A 24537-nucleotide genomic window follows, 5' to 3' on the forward strand; every position below is an offset into this window, starting at 1 on the left:
GGCCTTTGTTGTGGTTTTTCAAGTTAAATTAAAGAGCCACGTGGGAAGGGGCCTACCCGTCATGACCAACAGACAAGCAGCATTTTAATTTACAAATGAAGGAGGAATCAAAGATCCCTGTCACATGGAAAACATGATTTGTACACATTGAAAACAAAAACGGCTGGCACAGGTGTGTGCAAATAAAAATGGTTTCATAAAGTCAAAAATTGAAAAAAAGATATCACTGCTCAACGAAAAATGTCAGGAAAACAAAACATGTGTGCGGGTTGACCAAAAGCAATGTATATTATGTTTCACCTACAAACCTCCAGTGACATTTGAAGAGCCAATTTGTCTTCATGGAAATTGTCAGCCCAAGGCAGTCACATTTGCTGGCTGTAGGCAAAACTTCACAAGGACATCTCCCACTTCCAGCCTGGATGTCACATGTCCCATCTAATGACAAACCACAATAAATATGTCCTGCTTAAGGCTTCGAAATTCAGTGTTCTCCAGACTTGTTGGCTCTGAAAGCATTGACTTCAAGAAAAGTTACCCCCTGGCTTGAGCTTGACTAATATTTGTGAAAATGGGGGCACCCACTTCAAGGAGCCAGCTTCCAGCACAAAGGAGACTGATAAAAAAAAAACTCTGGCCACAGGCTGAGCCAGTGAAAACAAAGGGCCGGAAGGCAGGAGTCAGGGCCATTTGTCCCACATGAAGATTCATAATTCATTTAAAAGGACTATTATCATTTAGGCCTTTTTAACAGCCATTATAAGGCGGATGGATTTCATCTATGGAAACTTATGTAATTTCCAGGCTATTTTGGGGATATCCAATTCATCTTCTTGTAACTCTGAGAACTGTAAGGGCCAGTTAAATTTGGTTTCTGGCTGATCTGAACATGTTCCAAATGTGAGAGTTGGTGAGCGGTGGACATTGAAATTAGGGATGTGCTTAATAACTTACATATTCATAACTGTTGTATTTTTATGGAAATGACAGAAAGGTGCCACATGGCCATGCTACATGATACGGATTTTGTGGCCGCTTATCTAATTCCCCATGATTAGCTGAAACAGAATATATGTTTAGTATGGCAGTTGCTAGTAAAATTATGAAGTTGTGATACATAAATCGTTTTTGCCAAAAAGGTGAAAGGAGAACAAAGGGCGATTACAATTGGGAATTGCCATATGTTGCTCCACACCTCTAAACCAATCCTGACTTGGAGGGTAGGTTTGGGAGGAGAGAGAAGGGTAACTGCCCAATCCTAGTGGCAGGGATTATTGCAGGCAGATTTAGAAAGAGGTTGTTGCAATAGTCCAGCCTAGAGAGGACCAGAGCTCTGGAGACAGTGAGCTTCTGGGGGAAAGAGAGGAAAAGAAGAATACCTCTAAGAAGGTGCAGCTGGTAGTGTGACTTCTTAGAGACGTCAGAGATGTGAGGAGAGAAGGAGAGTGTGGAGTCGATGATGATCCTGAGGTTTTTAGCCTAACAGGTGGGAGCAGGAAGAGGGCCCAGAGAGTCCGGGCAGAAAATGACAGGGAGTGGGTGTGCTGATGAGGAGAGTCTCAGTCTTACTGGCATTAAGAAAGAGATCATTGGCAGCACACCACTCCTGGATGGCGGACAGACAATCAGAGATGAGTGAGGGGGAAGAGGTGGCTGAAAATGAGTTGAGTGTCATCCGCATAGCAATGGAAGATGGGATAGAGCATGGCAATGCAGTTGGCAAGATGTGCCAGGTATTGGTTGAACAGCCAGGGAGAGAGGTTAGACCCCTAGGGAACACCCTAGGTAGAGATAGAGATAAAGGAGAGGAAGGACCCAAGTTGAACCGGGGAATGTCGATCAGAGAGGAAAGAATTCAGCCATGCCAGGGCCTGACCAGTGATCCCCAGGTTATCATGGAGAGGATTGAGCAGGATGGCATGGTTGACCGTATCAAAGGCAAAAGAGAGATCAAGCAAGATGAAAACACAGGGGGTGTTGGAGTCAAGGTTGGAGAGCAGGTCTTCACGGATGTTCAGGAGAGCAGTTTCCATGCTTCTGGCAGCTCTGAAGCCAGACTGATGGTCACGGAGGCAACCAACAGATTCAGTGTGAAGATTAAGCTGGGAGATGGCCAGCTTTTCCAGGAGTTTGGCAAGGAAAGGAGTGATGGAGATTGAGCGATAGTTGGCCAGGCAAGACGGGTCGGTAGAGGGTTTCTTAAGAAGAGGGTGCCGAAGGGAGTGCACAAGGGAGGACGGGAAGACTCCAGTGGTGAAGGAATGGTTGCAGAAGTCGATCAGGGCAGGAGCCAGGGAGTCGATGTGGTCCTTGATGGTTTTGGAGGAGCTGGGGTGAACCTGTTTTGACAAGACATTCATAGATCAGACTTGTCTGGAAAGCTCGTCAGGGGAGAACGGGGGAAAGGCACAGAAGCAGGGAGAACCATAGTGGTTAGGGACCTCCTGCTTAGAGCAAAAACAGTCTGAGGCACCCATGGGGTGCATACATTACAAAGGTGACAAAGATACATTTAATAGCCACCAATTATCACAAGATTGATTGATTGATATTTTATTTCTATCGCGCTCGTACACAAGTGTTTCAGAGCTCGACAAGGCAAGGGAGGGGAACAGGGGGGAACAAAACAGCGATCTTACTTGGCCCAGTGACATTGAGAACGCGCAAGTGCATGGGAGAGGGGGGAGAGGAAAAGTGCATGGAAGGGGGGGAGAGGTGGAAAGTGCGAAGCAGAGGAGAAACAGATAAATAACAATAAATAAATAATAAAGGCAACAAACAGTGGTAATGCAGCCAGAAATTTGCAAGTGCTAGGTTTAAGGCAGCAGACAGGATAGGTCCGATATGTGCAGGAAGAAAAAGGGGGGGGCTGTATGGGTACAGATACAGACCCCAGTGCAAGGGGTGGCCCGGAGGCAGTGCGGGAGGGTGACAGGATGAGCAGGTACCTGGGCCCAAAAGCCAGAGGGTGGCCAGGTGCATGGTGCCAAGAGAGAACAGATCAGCAGGGGAGAGGGGGAGCGAAGGCAGAAGAAAAGAGGAAGGTCTTGAGGTGCGTCTGGAACCGGAGATGGTTCTCCTCAAGTTTTAGAGTGACAGGGAGGCTGTTCCAGAAGGAGGCCCCAGCCGAAGACAGAGATCTACCCCCAGCTCGTTTCCTAGAAAAACGACTGACCCTGAGTGAGTTGGAGTTAGAGGAGTGAGGAGCTCGAGAGGGGAGGTATTTGCGGAGGGATAGCTGAAGATATTTTGGACCCAGGCCCCAGAAAGCCTTGTGGACAATGCAGAGGGTTTTGAATACAATCCTTGCATCCAATGGGAGCCAGTGAAGAGATTTCAGAGCTGGAGAGATACGATCCCAGGGGTTGAGGCCAAGGACAAGTCTCACAGTCCTGTTCTGAATTAGTTGCAGAGGGCGCAGAGTAGAGGCCGGTAGATTTAGAAAGAGGCTGTTACAATAGTCCAAGCTAGAGAGAACCAGAGCTTGAGATGCCATGAGCTTCTGGGGGAAGGAGAGGAAAGGCAGAGTACCTCTGAATAGGTGCAGTCTGAAATTTGACTTTTTAGAGACCTCAGAGATGTGGGCGGAGAAGGAAAGGGTGGAGTCATAGATGACCCCGAGGTTCTTAGCCTCACAGGTGAGGGTAGGAGGAGTGCCAAGGGAGGCCGGCCAGAGAGTGAGGGGAAAGGGTGGTGAAGGTTTGCCGATGAGGAGGATCTCCGTCTTGCTGGCATTCAGACAAAGATCATTGGCGGCACACCAATCTTGAATGGCAGTTAGGCAATCAGAGATGAGAGAGGGAGAGGAGGTGGCAGAGGGCAGCCTGAAAATGAGTTGAGTGCCGTCAGCGTAGCACTGGAAATTTGAGCAGAAAATGGCAATGCAGTGGGCGAGAGCCAGGTATTGGTTGAAAAGCTAGGGCAAGAGGTGAGACCCCTGGGGAACACCACAGGTAGAGAGGAAGATAGATGAAAGGAAGGACCCAAGTTGGACCTGGGAGGGTCGATCTGAGAGGAAAGAGGTCAGCCAGGCCAGAGCCTGATCAGTGATACCCAAGTTTTCACGGAGACGGTTGAGCAGGATGGTATGGTTGACCGTGTCGAAGGCAGAATAGAGATCGAGGAGGATGAGGACAGAGGGAATGTTAGAGTCAAGGTAGGTGAGCAGATCTTCACGGATGTTTAGGAGAGCAGTTTCCATGCTTCTGGCAGCTCTGAAGCCAGACTGGTGGTCATGGAGACAGCCAACATAATTGGAATGAAGTCAAAGCTGAGAGATGGCCAACTTTTCCAGGAGTTTGCCAAGAAAGGGAGTAATGGAAATTGGGCGATAGTTAGCTGGACAAGAAGGATCAGCTGTGGGTTTCTTGAGAAGAGGATGCACAAAGGAGTGCTTCAGAGGGGAGGGGAAGGATCCAGAGGCAAAGGAGTGGTTACAAAAATCAGCAAGGGCCGGAGCGAAGGTGTCAATGTGGTCCTTGATGCTTTTAGAGGAACAGGGATGAACCTGTTTTGAAGAGGCTTTCATAGATCAGACTTGTCGAGCAACCTCGTCAGGGGTGAAAAGAGGAAAGGACAAGAAGGATGGTGGGAGGGTGGCTAAAGGAGGGTCAGCAAGCACAGATGGAGAGGGAAGAGGAGGAGGGGCGGGCCAGGATGTGCCACTTTTTTTTTACCTCCTCGCTGCAGCGAGGAGGTAATGATATAAATGGGTGCATTAGCACCCTATTGTTGTTAAATGTGGTCCGCTGCCGCAGGCGCATTCAACAACAATGAGCGCCTGCCACGCCTTCTCCCAACATGCCAGCTCAGCCCTTGAAAGACTCTGCCGAGCTGGCGCGGTTGGGGGCTAATGGCGCCTTTTGATATCAAGAGCGCAGGCGCTTCCAACAGCAACAGCGTGCCTTCTCCCACCACGCTAGCTCGGGGGAACCCTTGAAAGACTCCCCGACCTGGAGCGGGGGGCTAAAGGCGCCCCGGGGGGCGTGGCGGCATAGGCGTTCGCCCGGCTCGCCCCCTTCCTAAGGCCGGGCCTGATGCCCCACCACGGGAGCCTCAGATGGCCAACCATCATGTACAATGGGCCCGACACATCTTCAGCCGGGCCTGGCCACCACCATGGCCTATGTGAAGAATCATCTGTGGCTCAGTGGCTTTTGAGTATTTCCTACATCTGCTGCGCCCTGGCTGCTTTGCTCTGCTCTCGCTTCCGCGGCAGAATACTTTGTTATTTTATGTGTACTTGGGTTACCTGCCGCATCAGTGTCCCTAGTACCTGCAATTGCGCTATATGTCTGTGAAGGGACCTCGTGGCGCAAGCCTCTGACTCCAGATCAGAGAAGGCTGCGTGGCCGGCGGGGTCTTTTGTGCCCTATATGTCAGAGCGATAGCTATTCCCTCACTAGGAACAGAGGCTTTTTCATAGCGCCCTTCTCTCTGGCCGTTGGTGCATTTTAGGGCAGTACTGCTGCACCCAGTGCCAGGGGAGAAGTGCACAGTGCTGCTAAGAGCCCCACTGCCCACCACATGTTGCGGGATATTGGTGCCATGTCAGGCCACATCTATTGTCTATGAGCACAGATATCAGCCGCACACCCTCATGCCCACATGTTTCCTGTCACCCCTACACCATTAGCAAACCGTTTTCAGATGTTAAAGCCGTTTGGGGTGCAGACGCACCCGCTGCTATAAATACTTTGTGTATCAGTATGGAGGCAGCGTCATTGTGGGTCCTCTCTGCTCTCAGCATCCGACGTTGCTGTTTAATGGGGTAAAGGGAGGCTCCAAGAGGTAGAAAAAGAACTCGTCGCTGGGTGGGCTTGAACCACCAACCCGCTAACCGATTGCGCCACAGAGACGGGCGAGAGCAATTGTTTCCTGAGCAGATGTCACGCTTTGATAGCAGAGCACGCATGGATATAGAGCTTGTTTATATGTATCATGTTTAGGAATGCATGGAGATCCTATAGCAACACAGACACGTGCGTTCCTGCTCCTCCCGTGTGCAAACCAGTCCATGAAACCCTGGTCTGAGTTTCCACGTGTCCTCTTCTCTTTGTCCAACAACTCCTTTCAGAATGGTGGCAATTCGACCAGATACACACATTTATGAGAACAATATCCATTGCATTTGGGAGACACCAGTCAATTCCAGGTTTTCGTTTTGCATTCTGGGACTTGTAGTCGTGGATGTCCCCATTATAAACCCAGAACTGGACTTTGCCTCCCAAATGGAGTGGATAATGTTGGCATGTATGCAAACAAACAGAAAAAACGTGCCCTTGGCATATCTGCCCCATTACCCCCACGCCCCTCTTCCTCATCCAATGCTTGCATATGAGGGCATCAACCTCCTCGACAGGAACCCTTTTCTATTCCTTCATTTGTTCATGCCTCTCCTATTCCTGGGAGTGTAACTCTCCCTTACTCCTGCATGCCTTCGTTTTTTTTTATAATTGCTGCCTGAAGGCAGGGACTCTGGTGGTGGGAGGTGGTGGGGGCGGGGAGCTGTGATACTTACCGGCTAAGTGTACAATAAAAAAGAAGCAATGGTTAGAGACCGGGGTCCGTTTCTAGAGGAACACGTCTGTGCATGACTTTTGTGCAGTATTGGCTAAAAACGACCTCACAATTTACGATAAATACATTTTCATATTGCGATACAAAAAACAAGGCAGACTTGACCCCGACGTGATTTGAACACGCAACCTTCTGATCTGGAGTCAGACGCGCTACCGTTGCGCCACGAGGTCCCGCACCAGGAAAGTGCCCACACTCTGTGGACTGGTGACATTGAGGGCGCATACATGGACACAACATATATAACGCCCAACACACTCTGCCTTGTGCGCGAGATAAATGACAGTCAGGCCGCCGGTGTTATGTAATGTTGTGCGCCCCGTGCCCTTCCAGTCCCCCCAATGGTCGCAGCTCAGCACAGCTCGGTCTGCAGAGGCTTCACTTTATTACTACCCAGGTTAGACCTGCAGCGACGGAAACAGCCGAAGACTGGGGGAGATGCAAATGCACGGGATACTAAATATTACATAACCCCGGAAAATACACAAAAGCACCTGTGCCACAGATGATCTTTCACATGGGGGTTATCTCGGCAACAGTAACCCATTTCATATTGCACTTTTATATAACTCCCACCCAGTGCTTTAAGTGGGATTGGAAATAGAGGGGGGCCCCTAGTTAGGGTGTGTGGCAATGTTAATAGCTTATGTTATTATATCATGCTATTATAAAACAAGGCCTAATGACTATAAAGGTGCTCCATATATAATAATAGTGCTAATTTGGGTATTTTGCACAACAAAGTTATTTGCCCCTTGGCTTACTTATGGCAACTCATTCTAAGTCACTTCCGTGGTTCCTCCAAGTATCAAAAACTGATGATGCTCCTTGTAATGTCCTTTTGTGTGACATCACTTCTGTTGGAGCAAGCCATATGCAAATTAGGAGGTTTGCCTGTATTTTGCCTATGGGTTGCATTTAAAGGCCCTGAACAGAAGTCTGTTTCACATGAATGGCAGGATTTTAAACACTGAAACAAAAACGGCATGGCCTTTGTTGTGGTTTTTCAAGTTAAATTAAAGAGCCACGTGGGAAGGGGCCTACCCGTCATGACCAACAGACAAGCAGCATTTTAATTTACAAATGAAGGAGGAATCAAAGATCCCTGTCACATGGAAAACATGATTTGTACACATTGAAAACAAAAACGGCCGGCACAGGTGTGTGCAAATAAAAATGGTTTCATAAAGTCAAAAAGTGAAAAAAATATATCACTGCTCAACGAAAAATGTCAGGAAAACAAAACATGTGTGCGGGTTGACCAAAAGCAATGTATATTATGTTTCACCTACAAACCTCCAGTGACATTTGAAGAGCCAATTTGTCTTCATGGAAATTGTCAGCCCAAGGCAGTCACATTTGCTGGCTGTAGGCAAAACTTCACAAGGACATCTCCCACTTCCAGCCTGGATGTCACATGTCCCATCTAATGACAAACCACAATAAATATGTCCTGCTTAAGGCTTCGAAATTCAGTGTTCTCCAGACTTGTTGGCTCTGAAAGCATTGACTTCAAGAAAAGTTACCCCCTGGCTTGAGCTTGACTAATATTTGTGAAAATGGGGGCACCCACTTCAAGGAGCCAGCTTCCAGCACAAAGGAGACTGATAAAAAAAAAAACTCTGGCCACAGGCTGAGCCAGTGAAAACAAAGGGCCGGAAGGCAGGAGTCAGGGCCATTTGTCCCACATGAAGATTCATAATTCATTTAAAAGGACTATTATCATTTAGGCCTTTTTAACAGCCATTATAAGGCGGATGGATTTCATCTATGGAAACTTATGTAATTTCCAGGCTATTTTGGGGATATCCAATTCATCTTCTTGTAACTCTGAGAACTGTAAGGGCCAGTTAAATTAGGTTTCTGGCTGATCTGAACATGTTCCAAATGTGAGAGTTGGTGAGCGGTGGACATTAAAATTAGGGATGTGCTTAATAACTTACATATTCATAACTGTTGTATTTTTATGGAAATGACAGAAAGGTGCCACATGGCCATGCTACATGATACAGATTTTGTGGCCGCTTATCTAATTCCCCATGATTAGCTGAAACAGAATATATGTTTAGTATGGCAGTTGCTAGTAAAATTATGAAGTTGTGATACATAAATCGTTTTTGCCAAAAAGGTGAAAGGAAAACAAAGGGCGATTACAATTGGGAATTGCCATATGTTGCTCCACACCCCTAAACCAATCCTGACTTGGAGGGTAGGTTTGGGAGGAGAGAGAAGGGTAACTGCCCAATCCTAGTGGCAGGGATTATTGCAGATAGATTTAGAAAGAGGTTGTTGCAATAGTCCAGCCTAGAGAGGACCAGAGCTCTGGAGACAGTGAGCTTCTGGGGGAAAGAGAGGAAAAGAAGAATACCTCTAAGGAGGTGCAGCTGGTAGTGTGACTTCTTAGAGACGTCAGAGATGTGAGGAGAGAAGGAGAGTGTGGAGTCGATGATGATCCCGAGGTTTTTAGCCTCACAGGTGGGAGCAGGAAGAGGGCCCAGAGAGTCCGGCCAGAAAATGACAGGGAGCGGGTGTGCTGATGAGGAGAGTCTCAGTCTTACTGGCATTAAGAAAGAGATCATTGGCAGCACACCACTCCTGGATGGCGGACAGACAATCAGAGAAGAGTGAGGGGGAAGAGGTGGCTGAAAATGAGTTGAGTGTCATCCGCATAGCACTGGAAGTTGGGATAGAGCATGGCAATGCAGTTGGCAAGATGTGCCAGGTATTGGTTGAACAGCCAGGGAGAGAGGTTAGACCCCTAGGGAACACCCTAGGTAGAGATAGAGATAAAGGAGAGGAAGGACCCAAGTTGAACCGGGGAATGTCGATCAGAGAGGAAAGAATTCAGCCATGCCAGGGCCTGACCAGTGATCCCCAGGTTATCATGGAGAGGATTGAGCAGGATGGCATGGTTGACCGTATCAAAGGCAAAAGAGAGATCAAGCAAGATGAAAACACAGGGGGTGTTGGAGTCAAGGTTGGAGAGCAGGTCTTCACGGATGTTCAGGAGAGCAGTTTCCATGCTTCTGGCAGCTCTGAAGCCAGACTGATGGTCACGGAGGCAACCAACAGATTCAGTGTGAAGATTAAGCTGGGAGATGGCCAGCTTTTCCAGGAGTTTGGCAAGGAAAGGAGTGATGGAGATTGAGCGATAGTTGGCCAGGCAAGACGGGTCGGTAGAGGGTTTCTTAAGAAGAGGGTGCCGAAGGGAGTGCACAAGGGAGGACGGGAAGACTCCAGTGGTGAAGGAATGGTTGCAGAAGTCGATCAGGGCAGGAGCCAGGGAGTCGATGTGGTCCTTGATGGTTTTGGAGGAGCTGGGGTGAACCTGTTTTGACAAGACATTCATAGATCAGACTTGTCTGGAAAGCTTGTCAGGGGAGAACGGGGGAAAGGCACAGAAGCAGGGAGAAGCATAGTGGTTAGGGACCTCCTGCTTAGAGCAAAAACAGTCTGAGGCACCCATGGGGTGCATACATTACAAAGGTGACAAAGATACATTTAATAGCCACCAATTATCACAAGATTGATTGATTGATATTTTATTTCTATTGCGCTCGTACACAAGTGTTTCAGAGCTCGACAAGGCAAGGGAGGGGAACAGGGGGAACAAAACAGCGATCTTACTTGGCCCAGTGACATTGAGAACGCGCAAGTGCATGGGAGAGGGGGGAGAGGAAAAGTGCATGGAAGGGGGGGAGAGGTGGAAAGTGCGAAGCAGAGGAGAAACAGATAAATAACAATAAATAAATAATAAAGGCAACAAACAGTGGTAATGCAGCCAGAAATTTGCAAGTGCTAGGTTTAAGGCAGCAGACTGGATAGGTCTGATATGTGCAGGAAGAAAAAGGGGGGGCTGTATGGGTACAGATACAGACCCCAGTGCAAGGGGTGGCCCGGAGGCAGTGCGGGAGGGTGACAGGATGAGCAGGTACCTGGGCCCAAAAGCCAGAGGGTGGCCAGGTGCATGGTGCCAAGAGAGAACAGATCAGCAGGGGAGAGGGGGAGCGAAGGCAGAATAAAAGAGGAAGGTCTTGAGGTGCTTCTGGAACCGGAGATGGTTCTCCTCAAGTTTTAGAGTGACAGGGAGGCTGTTCCAGAAGGAGGCCCCAGCCGAAGACAGAAATCTACCCCCAGCTCGTTTCCTAGAAAAACGACTGACCCTGAGTGAGTTGGAGTTAGAGGAGTGAAGAGCTCGAGAGGGGAGGTATTTGCGGAGGGATAGCTGAAGATATTTTGGACCCAGGCCCCAGAAAGCCTTGTGGACAATGCAGAGGGTTTTGAATATAATCCTTGCATCCAATGGGAGCCAGTGAAGAGATTTCAGAGCTGGAGAGATACGATCCCAGGGGTTGAGGCCAAGGACAAGTCTCACAGTCCTGTTCTGAATTAGTTGCAGAGGGCGCAGAGTAGAGGCAGGTAGATTTAGAAAGAGGCTGTTACAATAGTCCAAGCTAGAGAGAACCAGAGCTTGAGATACCATGAGCTTCTGGGGGAAGGAGAGGAAAGGCAGAGTACCTCTGAATAGGTGCAGTCTGAAATTTGACTTTTTAGAGACCTCAGAGATGTGGGCGGAGAAGGAAAGGGTGGAGTCATAGATGACCCCGAGGTTCTTAGCCTCACAGGTGGGGGTAGGAGGAGTGCCAAGGGAGGCCGGCCAGAGAGTTAGGGGAAAGGGTGGTGAAGGTTTGCCGATGAGGAGGATCTCCGTCTTGCTGGCATTCAGACAAAGATCATTGGCGGCACACCAATCTTGAATGGCAGTTAGGCAATCAGAGATGAGAGAGGGAGAGGAGGTGGCAGAGGGCAGCCTGAAAATGAGTTGAGTGCCGTCAGCGTAGCACTGGAAATTTGAGCAGAAAATGGCAATGCAGTGGGCGAGAGCCAGGTATTGGTTGAAAAGCTAGGGCAAGAGGTGAGACCCCTGGGGAACACCACAGGTAGAGAGGAAGATAGATGAAAGGAAGGACCCAAGTTGGACCTGGGAGGGTCGATCTGAGAGGAAAGAGGTCAGCCAGGCCAGAGCCTGATCAGTGATACCCAAGTTTTCACGGAGACGGTTGAGCAGGATGGTATGGTTGACCGTGTCGAAGGCAGAATAGAGATCGAGGAGGATGAGGACAGAGGGAATGTTAGAGTCAAGGTAGGTGAGCAGATCTTCACGGATGTTTAGGAGAGCAGTTTCCATGCTTCTGGCAGCTCTGAAGCCAGACTGGTGGTCATGGAGACAGCCAACAGAATTGGAATGAAGTCAAAGCTGAGAGATGGCCAACTTTTCCAGGAGTTTGCCAAGAAAGGGAGTAATGGAAATTGGGCGATAGTTAGCTGGACAAGAAGGATCAGCTGTGGGTTTCTTGAGAAGAGGATGCACAAAGGAGTGCTTCAGACGGGAGGGGAAGGATCCAGAGGCAAAGGAGTGGTTACAAAAATCAGCAAGGGCCGGAGCGAAGGTGTCAATGTGGTCCTTGATGCTTTTAGAGGAACAGGGATGAACCTGTTTTGAAGAGGCTTTCATAGATCAGACTTGTCGAGCAACCTCGTCAGGGGTGAAAAGAGGAAAGGACAAGAAGGATGGTGGGAGGGTGGCTAAAGGAGGGTCAGCAAGCACAGATGGAGAGGGAAGAGGAGGAGGGGCGGGCCAGGATGTGCCACTTTTTTTTTTTACCTCCTCGCTGCAGCGAGGAGGTAATGATATAAATGGATGCATTAGCACCCTATTGTTGTTAAATGCGGTCCGCTGCCGCAGGCGCATTCAACAACAATGAGCGCCTGCCACGCCTTCTCCCAACATGCCAGCTCAGCCCTTGAAAGACTCTGCCGAGCTGGCGCGGTTGGGGGCTAATGGCGCCTTTTGATATCAAGAGCGTAGGCGCTTCCAACAGCAAAAGCGTGCCTTCTCCCACCACGCTAGCTCGGGGGAACCCTTGAAAGACTCCCTGACCTGGAGTGGGGGGCTAAAGGCGCCCCGGGGGGCGTGGCGGCATGGGCGTTCGCCCGGCTCGCCCCCTTCCTAAGGCCGGGCCTGATGCCCCACCACGGGAGCCTCAGAGGGCCAACCATCATGTACAATGGGCCCGACACATCTTCAGCCGGGCCTGGCCACCACCATGGCCTATGTGAAGAATCATCTGTGGCTCAGTGGCTTTTGAGTATTTCCTACATCTGCTGCGCCCTGGCTGCTTTGCTCTGCTCTCGCTTCCGCGGCAGAATACTTTGTTATTTTATGTGTACTTGGGTTACCTGCCGCATCAGTGTCCCTAGTACCTGCAATTGCGCTATATGTCTGTGAAGGGACCTCGTGGCGCAAGCCTCTGACTCCAGATCAGAGAAGGCTGCGTGGCCGGCGGGGTCTTTTGTGCCCTATATGTCAGAGCGATAGCTATTCCCTCACTAGGAACAGAGGCTTTTTCATAGGGCCCTTCTCTCCGGCCGTTGGTGCATTTTAGGGCAGTACTGCTGCACCCAGTGCCAGGGGAGAAGTGCACAGTGCTGCTAAGAGCCCCACTGCCCACCACATGTTGCGGGATATTGGTGCCATGTCAGGCCACATCTATTGTCTATGAGCACAGATATCAGCCGCACACCCTCATGTTTCCGGTCACCCCTACACCATTAGCAAACCGTTTTCAGATGTTAAAGCCGTTTGGGGTGCAGACGCACCCGCTGCTATAAATACTTTGTGTATCAGTATGGAGGCAGCGTCATTGTGGGTCCTCTCTGCTCTCAGCATCCGACGTTGCTGTTTAATGGGGTAAAGGGAGGCTCCAAGAGGTAGAAAAAGAACTCGTCCCTGGGTGGGCTTGAACCACCAACCTTTCGGTTAACAGCCGAACGCGCTAACCGATTGCGCCACAGAGACGGGCGAAAGCAATTGTTTCCTGAGCAGATGTCACGCTGTGATAGCAGAGCACGCATGGATATAGAGCTTGTTTATATGTATGATGTTTAGGAATGCATGGAGATCCTATAGCAATACAGACACGTGCGTTCCTGCTCCTCCCGTGTGCAAACCAGTCCATGAAACCCTAGTCTGAGTTTCCACGTGTCCTCTTCTCTTTGTCCAACAACTCCTTTCAGAATGGTGGCAATTCGACCAGATACACACATTTATGAGAACAATATCCATTGCATTTGGGAGACACCAGTCAATTCCAGGTTTTCGTTTTGCATTCTGGGACTTGTAGCCGTGGATGTCCCCATTATAAACCCAGAACTGGACTTTGCCTCCCAAATGGAGTGGATAATGTTGGCATGTATGCAAACAAACAGAAAAAACGTGCCCTTGGCATATCTGCCCCATTACCCCCACGCCCCTCTTCCTCATCCAATGCTTGCATATGAGGGCATCAACCTCCTCGACAGGAACCCTTTTCTATTCCTTCATTTGTTCATGCCTCTCCTATTCCTGGGAGTGTAACTCTCCCTTACTCCTGCATGCCTTCGTTTTTTTTTATAATTGCTGCCTGAAGGCAGGGACTCTGGTGGTGGGAGGTGGTGGGGGCGGGGAGCTGTGATACTTACCGGCTAAGTGTACAATAAAAAAGAAGCAATGGTTAGAGACCGGGGTCCGTTTCTAGAGGAACATGTCTGTGCATGACTTTTGTGCAGTATTGGCTAAAAACGACCTCACAATTTCAAAAAACAAGGCAGACTTGACCCCGACGTGATTTGAACACGCAACCTTCTGATCTGGAGTCAGACGCGCTACCGTTGCGCCACGAGGTCCCGCACCAGGAAAGTGCCCACACTCTGTGGACTGGTGACATTGAGGGCGCATACATGGACACAACATATATAACGCCCAACACACTCTGCCTTGTGCGCGAGATAAATGACAGTCAGGCCGCCGGTGTTTTGTAATGTTGTGCGCCCCGTGCCCTTCCAGTCCCCCCAATGGTCGCAGCTCAGCACAGCTCGGTCTGCAGAGGCTTCACTTTATTACTACCCAGGTTAGACCTGCAGCGACGGAAACAGCCGAAGACTGGGGGAGATGCAAATGCACGGGATACTAAATATTACATAACCCCGGAAAATACACAAAAGCACCTGTGCCACAGATGATCTTTCACATGGGGGTTATCTCGGCAACAGTAACCCATTTCATATTGCACTTTTATATAACTCCCACCCAGTGCTTTAAGTGGGATTGGAAATAGAGGGGGGCCCCTAGTTAGGGTGTGTGGCAATGTTAATAGCTTATGTTATTATATCATGCTATTATAAAACAAGGCCTAATGACTATAAAGGTGCTCCATATATAATAATAGTGCTAATTTGGGTATTTTGCACAACAAAGTTATTTGCCCCTTGGCTTACTTATGGCAACTCATTCTAAGTCACTTCCGTGGTTCCTCCAAGTATCAAAAACTGATGATGCTCCTTGTAATGTCCTTTTGTGTGACATCACTTCTGTTGGAGCAAGCCATATGCAAATTAGGAGGTTTGCCTGTATTTTGCCTATGGGTTGCATTTAAAGGCCCTGAACAGAAGTCTGTTTCACATGAATGGCAGGATTTTAAACACTGAAACAAAAACGGCATGGCCTTTGTTGTGGTTTTTCAAGTTAAATTAAAGAGCCACATGGGAAGGGGCCTACCCGTCATGACCAACAGACAAGCAGCATTTTAATTTACAAATGAAGGAGGAATCAAAGATCCCTGTCTCATGGAAAACATGATTTGTACACATTGAAAACAAAAACGGCCGGCACAGGTGTGTGCAAATAAAAATGGTTTCATAAAGTCAAAAATTGAAAAAAATATATCACTGCTCAACGAAAAATGTCAGGAAAACAAAACATGTGTGCGGGTTGACCAAAAGCAATGTATATTATGTTTCACCTACAAACCTCCAGTGACATTTGAAGAGCCAATTTGTCTTCATGGAAATTGTCAGCCCAAGGCAGTCACATTTGCTGGCTGTAGGCAAAACTTCACAAGGACATCTCCCACTTCCAGCCTGGATGTCACATGTCCCATCTAATGACAAACCACAATAAATATGTCCTGCTTAAGGCTTCGAAATTCAGTGTTCTCCAGACTTGTTGGCTCTGAAAGCATTGACTTCAAGAAAAGTTACCCCCTGGCTTGAGCTTGACTAATATTTGTGAAAATGGGGGCACCCACTTCAAGGAGCCAGCTTCCAGCACAAAGGAGACTGATAAAAAAAAACTCTGGCCACAGGCTGAGCCAGTGAAAACAAAGGGCCGGAAGGCAGGAGTCAGGGCCATTTGTCCCACATGAAGATTCATAATTCATTTAAAAGGACTATTATCATTTAGGCCTTTTTAACAGCCATTATAAGGCGGATGGATTTCATCTATGGAAACTTATGTAATTTCCAGGCTATTTTGGGGATATCCAATTCATCTTCTTGTAACTCTGAGAACTGTAAGGGCCAGTTAAATTAGGTTTCTGGCTGATCTGAACATGTTCCAAATGTGAGAGTTGGTGAGCGGTGGACATTGAAATTAGGGATGTGCTTAATAACTTACATATTCATAACTGTTGTATTTTTATGGAAATGACAGAAAGGTGCCACATGGCCATGCTACATGATACGGATTTTGTGGCCGCTTATCTAATTCCCCATGATTAGCTGAAACAGAATATATGTTTAGTATGGCAGTTGCTAGTAAAATTATGAAGTTGTGATACATAAATCGTTTTTGCCAAAAAGGTGAAAGGAGAACAAAGGGCGATTACAATTGGGAATTGCCATATGTTGCTCCACACCCCTAAACCAATCCTGACTTGGAGGGTAGGTTTGGGAGGAGAGAGAAGGGTAACTGCCCAATCCTAGTGGCAGGGATTATTGCAGGCAGATTTAGAAAGAGGTTGTTGCAATAGTCCAGCCTAGAGAGGACCAGAGCTCTGGAGACAGTGAGCTTCTGGGGGAAAGAGAGGAAAAGAAGAATACCTCTAAGGAGGTGCAGCTGGTAGTGTGACTTCTTAGAGACGTCAGAGATGTGAGGAGAGAAGGAGAGTGTGGAGTCGATGATGATCCCGAGGTTTTTAGCCTCACAGGTGGGAGCAGGAAGAGGGCCCAGAGAGTCCGGCCAGAAAATGACAGGGAGTGGGTGTGCTGATGAGGAGAGTCTCAGTCTTTCTGGCATTAAGAAAGAGATCATTGGCAGCACACCACTCCTGGATGGCGGACAGACAATCAGAGATGAGTGAGGGGGAAGAGGTGGCTGAAAATGAGTTGAGTGTCATCCGCATAGCACTGGAAGTTGGGATAGAGCATGGCAATGCAGTTGGCAAGATGTGCCAGGTATTGGTTGAACAGCCAGGGAGAGAGGTTAGACCCCTAGGGAACACCCTAGGTAGAGATAGAGATAAAGGAGAGGAAGGACCCAAGTTGAACCGGGGAATGTCGATCAGAGAGGAAAGAATTCAGCCATGCCAGGGCCTGACCAGTGATCCCCAGGTTATCATGGAGAGGATTGAGCAGGATGGCATGGTTGACCGTATCAAAGGCAAAAGAGAGATCAAGCAAGATGAAAACACAGGGGGTGTTGGAGTCAAGGTTGGAGAGCAGGTCTTCACGGATGTTCAAGAGAGCAGTTTCCATGCTTCTGGCAGCTCTGAAGCCAGACTGATGGTCACGGAGGCAACCAACAGATTCAGTGTGATGATTAAGCTGGGAGATGGCCAGCTTTTCCAGGAGTTTGGCAAGGAAAGGAGTGATGGAGATTGAGCGATAGTTGGCCAGGCAAGACGGGTCGGTAGAGGGTTTCTTAAGAAGAGGGTGCCGAAGGGAGTGCACAAGGGAGGACGGGAAGACTCCAGTGGTGAAGGAATGGTTGCAGAAGTCGATCAGGGCAGGAGCCAGGGAGTCGATGTGGTCCTTGATGGTTTTGGAGGAGCTGGGGTGAACCTGTTTTGACAAGACATTCATAGATCAGACTTGTCTGGAAAGCTCGTCAGGGGAGAACGGGGGAAAGGCACAGAAGCAGGGAGAACCATAGTGGTTAGGGACCTCCTGCTTAGAGCAAAAACAGTCAGAGGCACCCAGGGGGTGCATACATTACAACGGTGACAAAGATACATTTAATAGCCACCAATTATCACAAGATTGATTGATTGATATTTTATTTCTATCGCGCTCGTACACAAGTGTTTCAGAGCTCGACAAGGCAAGGGAGGGGAACAGGGGGGAACAAAACAGCGATCTTACTTGGCCCAGTGACATTGAGAACGCGCAAGTGCATGGGAGAGGGGGGAGAGGAAAAGTGCATGGAAGGGGGGGAGAGGTGGAAAGTGCGAAGCAGAGGAGAAACAGATAAATAACAATAAATAAATAATAAAGGCAACAAACAGTGGTAATGCAGCCAGAAATTTGCAAGTGCTAGGTTTAAGGCAGCAGACAGGATAGGTCCGATATGTGCAGGAAGAAAAAGGGGGGGCTGTATGGGTACAGATACAGACCCCAGTGCAAGGGGTGGCCCGGAAGCAGTGCGGGAGGGTGACAGGATGAGCAGGTACCTGGGCCCAAAAGCCAGAGGGTGGCCAGGTGCATGGTGCCAAGAGAGAACAGATCAGCAGGGGAGAGGGGGAGCGAAGGCAGAAGAAAAGAGGAAGGTCTTGAGGTGCTTCTGGAACCGGAGATGGTTCTCCTCAAGTTTTAGAGTGACAGGGAGGCTGTTCCAGAAGGAGGCCCCAGCCGAAGACAGAGATCTACCCCCAGCTCGTTTCCTAGAAAAACGACTGACCCTGAGTGAGTTGGAGTTAGAGGAGTGAAGAGCTCGAGAGGGGAGGTATTTGCGGAGGGATAGCTGAAGATATTTTGGACCCAGGCCCCAGAAAGCCTTGTGGACAATGCAGAGGGTTTTGAATATAATCCTTGCATCCAATGGGAGCCAGTGAAGAGATTTCAGAGCTGGAGAGATACGATCCCAGGGGTTGAGGCCAAGGACAAGTCTCACAGTCCTGTTCTGAATTAGTTGCAGAGGGCGCAGAGTAGAGGCAGGTAGATTTAGAAAGAGGCTGTTACAATAGTCCAAGCTAGAGAGAACCAGAGCTTGAGATGCCATGAGCTTCTGGGGGAAGGAGAGGAAAGGCAGAGTACCTCTGAATAGGTGCAGTCTGAAATTTGACTTTTTAGAGACCTCAGAGATGTGGGCGGAGAAGGAAAGGGTGGAGTCATAGATGACCCCGAGGTTCTTAGCCTCACAGGTGGGGGTAGGAGAAGTGCCAAGGGAGGCCGGCCAGAGAGTGAGAGGAAAGGGTGGTGAAGGTTTGCCGATGAGGAGGATCTCCGTCTTGCTGGCATTCAGACAAAGATCATTGGCGGCACACCAATCTTGAATGGCAGTTAGGCAATCAGAGATGAGAGAGGGAGAGGAGGTGGCAGAGGGCAGCCTGAAAATGAGTTGAGTGCCGTCAGCGTAGCACTGGAAATTTGAGCAGAAAATGGCAATGCAGTGGGCGAGAGCCAGGTATTGGTTGAAAAGCTAGGGCAAGAGGTGAGACCCCTGGGGAACACCACAGGTAGAGAGGAAGATAGATGAAAGGAAGGACCAGAGTTGGACCTGGGAGGGTCGATCTGAGAGGAAAGAGGTCAGCCAGGCCAGAGCCTGATCAGTGATACCCAAGTTTTCACAGAGACGGTTGAGCAGGATGGTATGGTTGACCGTGTCGAAGGCAGAATAGAGATCGAGGAAGATGAGGACAGAGGGAATGTTAGAGTCAAGGTAGGTGAGCAGATCTTCACGGATGTTTAGGAGAGCAGTTTCCATGCTTCTGGCAGCTCTGAAGCCAGACTGGTGGTCATGGAGACAGCCAACAGAATTGGAATGAAGTCAAAGCTGAGAGATGGCCAACTTTTCCAGGAGTTTGCCAAGAAAGGGAGTAATGGAAATTGGGCGATAGTTAGCTGGACAAGAAGGATCAGCTGTGGGTTTCTTGAGAAGAGGATGCACAAAGGAGTGCTTCAGACGGGAGGGGAAGGATCCAGAGGCAAAGGAGTGGTTACAAAAATCAGCAAGGGCCGGAGCGAAGGTGTCAATGTGGTCCTTGATGCTTTTAGAGGAACAGGGATGAACCTGTTTTGAAGAGGCTTTCATAGATCAGACTTGTCGAGCAACCTCGTCAGGGGTGAAAAGAGGAAAGGACAAGAAGGATGGTGGGAGGGTGGCTAAAGGAGGGTCAGCAAGCACAGATGGAGAGGGAAGAGGAGGAGGGGCGGGCCAGGATGTGCCACTTTTTTTTTTACCTCCTCGCTGCAGCGAGGAGGTAATGATATAAATGGGTGCATTAGCACCCTATTGTTGTTAAATGCGGTCCGCTGCCGCAGGCGCATTCAACAACAATGAGCGCCTGCCACGCCTTCTCCCAACATGCCAGCTCAGCCCTTGAAAGACTCTGCCGAGCTGGCGCGGTTGGGGGCTAATGGCGCCTTTTGATATCAAGAGCGCAGGCGCTTCCAACAGCAACAGCGTGCCTTCTCCCACCACGCTAGCTCGGGGGAACCCTTGAAAGACTCCCCGACCTGGAGCGGGGGGCTAAAGGCGCCCCGGGGGGCGTGGCGGCATGGGCGTTCGCCCGGCTCGCCCCCTTCCTAAGGCCGGGCCTGATGCCCCACCACGGGAGCCTCAGATGGCCAACCATCATGTACAATGGGCCCGACACATCTTCAGCCGGGCCTGGCCACCACCATGGCCTATGTGAAGAATCATCTGTGGCTCAGTGGCTTTTGAGTATTTCCTACATCTGCTGCGCCCTGGCTGCTTTGCTCTGCTCTCGCTTCCGCGGCAGAATACTTTGTTATTTTATGTGTACTTGGGTTACCTGCCGCATCAGTGTCCCTAGTACCTGCAATTGCGCTATATGTCTGTGAAGGGACCTCGTGGCGCAAGCCTCTGACTCCAGATCAGAGAAGGCTGCGTGGCCGGCGGGGTCTTTTGTGCCCTATATGTCAGAGCGATAGCTATTCCCTCACTAGGAACAGAGGCTTTTTCATAGGGCCCTTCTCTCCGGCCGTTGGTGCATTTTAGGGCAGTACTGCTGCACCCAGTGCCAGGGGAGAAGTGCACAGTGCTGCTAGGAGCCCCACTGCCCACCACATGTTGCGGGATATTGGTGCCATGTCAGGCCACATCTATTGTCTATGAGCACAGATATCAGCCGCACACCCTCATGCCCACATGTTTCCGGTCACCCCTACACCATTAGCAAACCGTTTTCAGATGTTAAAGCCGTTTGGGGTGCAGACGCACCCGCTGCTATAAATACTTTGTGTATCAGTATGGCGGCAGCGTCATTGTGGGTCCTCTCTGCTCTCAGCATCCGACGTTGCTGTTTAATGGGGAAAAGGGAGGCTCCAAGAGGTAGAAAAAAGAACTCGTCCCTGGGTGGGCTTGAACCACCAACCTTTCGGTTAACAGCCGAACGCGCTAACCGATTGCGCCACAGAGACGGGCGAGAGCAATTGTTTCCTGAGCAGATGTCACGCTGTGATAGCAGAGCACGCATGGATATAGAGCTTGTTTATATGTATGATGTTTAGGAATGCATGGAGATCCTATAGCAACACAGACACGTGCGTTCCTGCTCCTCCCGTGTGCAAACCAGTCCATGAAACCCTGGTCTGAGTTTCCACGTGTCCTCTTCTCTTTGTCCAACAACTCCTTTCAGAATGGTGGCAATTCGACCAGATACACACATTTATGAGAACAATATCCATTGCATTTGGGAGACACCAGTCAATTCCAGGTTTTCGTTTTGCATTCTGGGACTTGTAGTCGTGGATGCCCCCATTATAAACCCAGAACTGGACTTTGCCTCCCAAATGGAGTGGATAATGTTGGCATGTATGCAAACAAACAGAAAAAACGTGCCCTTGGCATATCTGCCCCATTACCCCCACGCCCCTCTTCCTCATCCAATGCTTGCATATGAGGGCATCAACCTCCTCGACTGGAACCCTTTTCTATTCCTTCATTTGTTCATGCCTCTCCTATTCCTGGGAGTGTAACTCTCCATTACTCCTGCATGCCTTCGTTTTTTTTTATAATTGCTGCCTGAAGGCAGGGACTCTGGTGGTGGGAGGTGGTGGGGGCGGGGAGCTGTGATACTTACCGGCTAAGTGTACAATAAAAAAGAAGCAATGGTTAGAGACCGGGGTCCGTTTCTAGAGGAACACGTCTGTGCATGACTTTTGTGCAGTATTGGCTAAAAACGACCTCACAATTTACGATAAATACATTTTCATATTGCGATACAAAAAACAAGGCAGACTTGACCCCGACGTGATTTGAACACGCAACCTTCTGATCTGGAGTCAGACGCGCTACCGTTGCGCCACGAGGTCCCGCCTCAGGAAAGTGCCCACACTCTGTGGACTGGTGACATTGAGGGCGCATACATGGACACAACATATATAACGCCCAACACACTCTGCCTTGTGCGCGAGATAAATGACAGTCAGGCCGCCGGTGTTATGTAATGTTGTGCGCCCCGTGCCCTTCCAGTCCCCCCAATGGTCGCAGCTCAGCACAGCTCGGTCTGCAGAGGCTTCACTTTATTACTACCCAGGTTAGACCTGCAGCGACGGAAACAGCCGAAGACTGGGGGAGATGCAAATGCACGGGATACTAAATATTACATAACCCCGGAAAATACACAAAAGCACCTGTGCCACAGATGATCTTTCACATGGGGGTTATCTCGGCAACAGTAACCCATTTCATATTGCACTTTTATATAACTCCCACCCAGTGCTTTAAGTGGGATTGGAAATAGAGGGGGCCCCTAGTTAGGGTGTGTGGCAATGTTAATAGCTTATGTTATTATATCATGCTATTATAAAACAAGGCCTAATGACTATAAAGGTGCTCCATATATAATAATAGTGCTAATTTGGGTATTTTGCACAACAAAGTTATTTGCCCCTTGGCTTACTTATGGCAACTCATTCTAAGTCACTTCCGTGGTTCCTCCAAGTATCAAAAACTGATGATGCTCCTTGTAATGTCCTTTTGTGTGACATCACTTCTGTTGGAGCAAGCCATATGCAAATTAGGAGGTTTGCCTGTATTTTGCCTATGGGTTGCATTTAAAGGCCCTGAACAGAAGTCTGTTTCACATGAATGGCAGGATTTTAAACACTGAAACAAAAACGGCATGGCCTTTGTTGTGGTTTTTCAAGTTAAATTAAAGAGCCACGTGGGAAGGGGCCTACCCGTCATGACCAACAGACAAGCAGCATTTTAATTTGCAAATGAAGGAGGAATCAAAGATCCCTGTCACATGGAAAACATGATTTGTACACATTGAAAACAAAAACGGCCGGCACAGGTGTGTGCAAATAAAAATGGTTTCATAAAGTCAAAAATTGAAAAAAATATATCACTGCTCCACGAAAAATGTCAGGAAAACAAAACATGTGTGCGGGTTGACCAAAAGCAATGTATATTATGTTTCACCTACAAACCTCCAGTGACATTTGAAGAGCCAATTTGTCTTCATGGAAATTGTCAGCCCAAGGCAGTCACATTTGCTGGCTGTAGGCAAAACTTCACAAGGACATCTCCCACTTCCAGCCCTGGATGTCACATGTCCCATCTAATGACAAACCACAATAAATATGTCCTGCTTAAGGCTTCGAAATTCAGTGTTCTCCAGACTTGTTGGCTCTGAAAGCATTGACTTCAAGAAAAGTTACCCCCTGGCTTGAGCTTGACTAATATTTGTGAAAATGGGGGCACCCACTTCAAGGAGCCAGCTTCCAGCACAAAGGAGACTGATAAAAAAAAAACTCTGGCCACAGGCTGAGCCAGTGAAAACAAAGGGCCGGAAGGCAGGAGTCAGGGCCATTTGTCCCACATGAAGATTCATAATTCATTTAAAAGGACTATTATCATTTAGGCCTTTTTAACAGCCATTATAAGGCGGATGGATTTCATCTATTGAAACTTATGTAATTTCCAGGCTATTTTGGGGATATCCAATTCATCTTCTTGTAACTCTGAGAACTGTAAGGGCCAGTTAAATTAGGTTTCTGGCTGATCTGAACATGTTCCAAATGTGAGAGTTGGTGAGCGGTGGACATTGAAATTAGGGATGTGCTTAATAACTTACATATTCATAACTGTTGTATTTTTATGGAAATGACAGAAAGGTGCCACATGGCCATGCTACATGATACGGATTTTGTGGCCGCTTATCTAATTCCCCATGATTAGCTGAAACAGAATATATGTTTAGTATGGCAGTTGCTAGTAAAATTATGAAGTTGTGATACATAAATCGTTTTTGCCAAAAAGGTGAAAGGAGAACAAAGGGCGATTACAATTGGGAATTGCCATATGTTGCTCCACACCCCTAAACCAATCCTGACTTGGAGGGTAGGTTTGGGAGGAGAGAGAAGGGTAACTGCCCAATCCTAGTGGCAGGGATTATTGCAGGCAGATTTAGAAAGAGTTTGTTGCAATAGTCCAGCCTAGAGAGGACCAGAGCTCTGGAGACAGTGAGCTTCTGGGGGAAAGAGAGGAAAAGAAGAATACCTCTAAGGAGGTGCAGCTGGTAGTGTGACTTCTTAGAGACGTCAGAGATGTGAGGAGAGAAGGAGAGTGTGGAGTCGATGATGATCCCGAGGTTTTTAGCCTCACAGGTGGGAGCAGGAAGAGGGCCCAGAGAGTCCGGCCAGAAAATGACAGGGAGTGGGTGTGCTGATGAGGAGAGTCTCAGTCTTACTGGCATTAAGAAAGAGATCATTGGCAGCACACCACTCCTGGATGGCGGACAGACAATCAGAGATGAGTGAGGGGGGAGAGGTGGCTGAAAATGAGTTGAGTGTCATCCGCATAGCACTGGAAGTTGGGATAGAGCATGGCAATGCAGTTGGCAAGATGTGCCAGGTATTGGTTGAACAGCCAGGGAGAGAGGTTAGACCCCTAGGGAACACCCTAGGTAGAGATAGAGATAAAGGAGAGGAAGGACCCAAGTTGAACCGGGG

General features: G+C 48.7%; 1 protein-coding gene and 5 non-coding genes across 7 annotated transcripts in view; 1 reads left to right on the forward strand and 5 right to left on the reverse strand.

Moving 5' to 3' along the window:
* The window catches only part of LOC138571570 (tetraspanin-33-like), a 935706-nt gene that overhangs the window by 540670 nt on the left and 370499 nt on the right, over window positions 1–24537 (forward strand). The gene's annotated exons all lie outside the window — the stretch shown is intronic.
* TRNAW-CCA (transfer RNA tryptophan (anticodon CCA)) lies at window positions 6681–6752 on the reverse strand. Its single transcript has one exon. It is a non-coding gene; the product is annotated as a tRNA-Trp (tRNA).
* TRNAN-GUU (transfer RNA asparagine (anticodon GUU)) lies at window positions 13365–13438 on the reverse strand. Its single transcript has one exon. It is a non-coding gene; the product is annotated as a tRNA-Asn (tRNA).
* On the reverse strand, window positions 14233–14304 carry TRNAW-CCA (transfer RNA tryptophan (anticodon CCA)). Its single transcript has one exon. It is a non-coding gene; the product is annotated as a tRNA-Trp (tRNA).
* Window positions 20924–20997, reverse strand: TRNAN-GUU (transfer RNA asparagine (anticodon GUU)). The gene has a single exon. It is a non-coding gene; the product is annotated as a tRNA-Asn (tRNA).
* Window positions 21820–21891, reverse strand: TRNAW-CCA (transfer RNA tryptophan (anticodon CCA)). Its single transcript has one exon. It is a non-coding gene; the product is annotated as a tRNA-Trp (tRNA).

Source organism: Ambystoma mexicanum, chromosome 1p (assembly GCF_040938575.1).
Source record: "Ambystoma mexicanum isolate Mex_15411 chromosome 1p, UKY_AmexF1_1, whole genome shotgun sequence".
NCBI lineage: Eukaryota > Metazoa > Chordata > Amphibia > Caudata > Ambystomatidae > Ambystoma > Ambystoma mexicanum.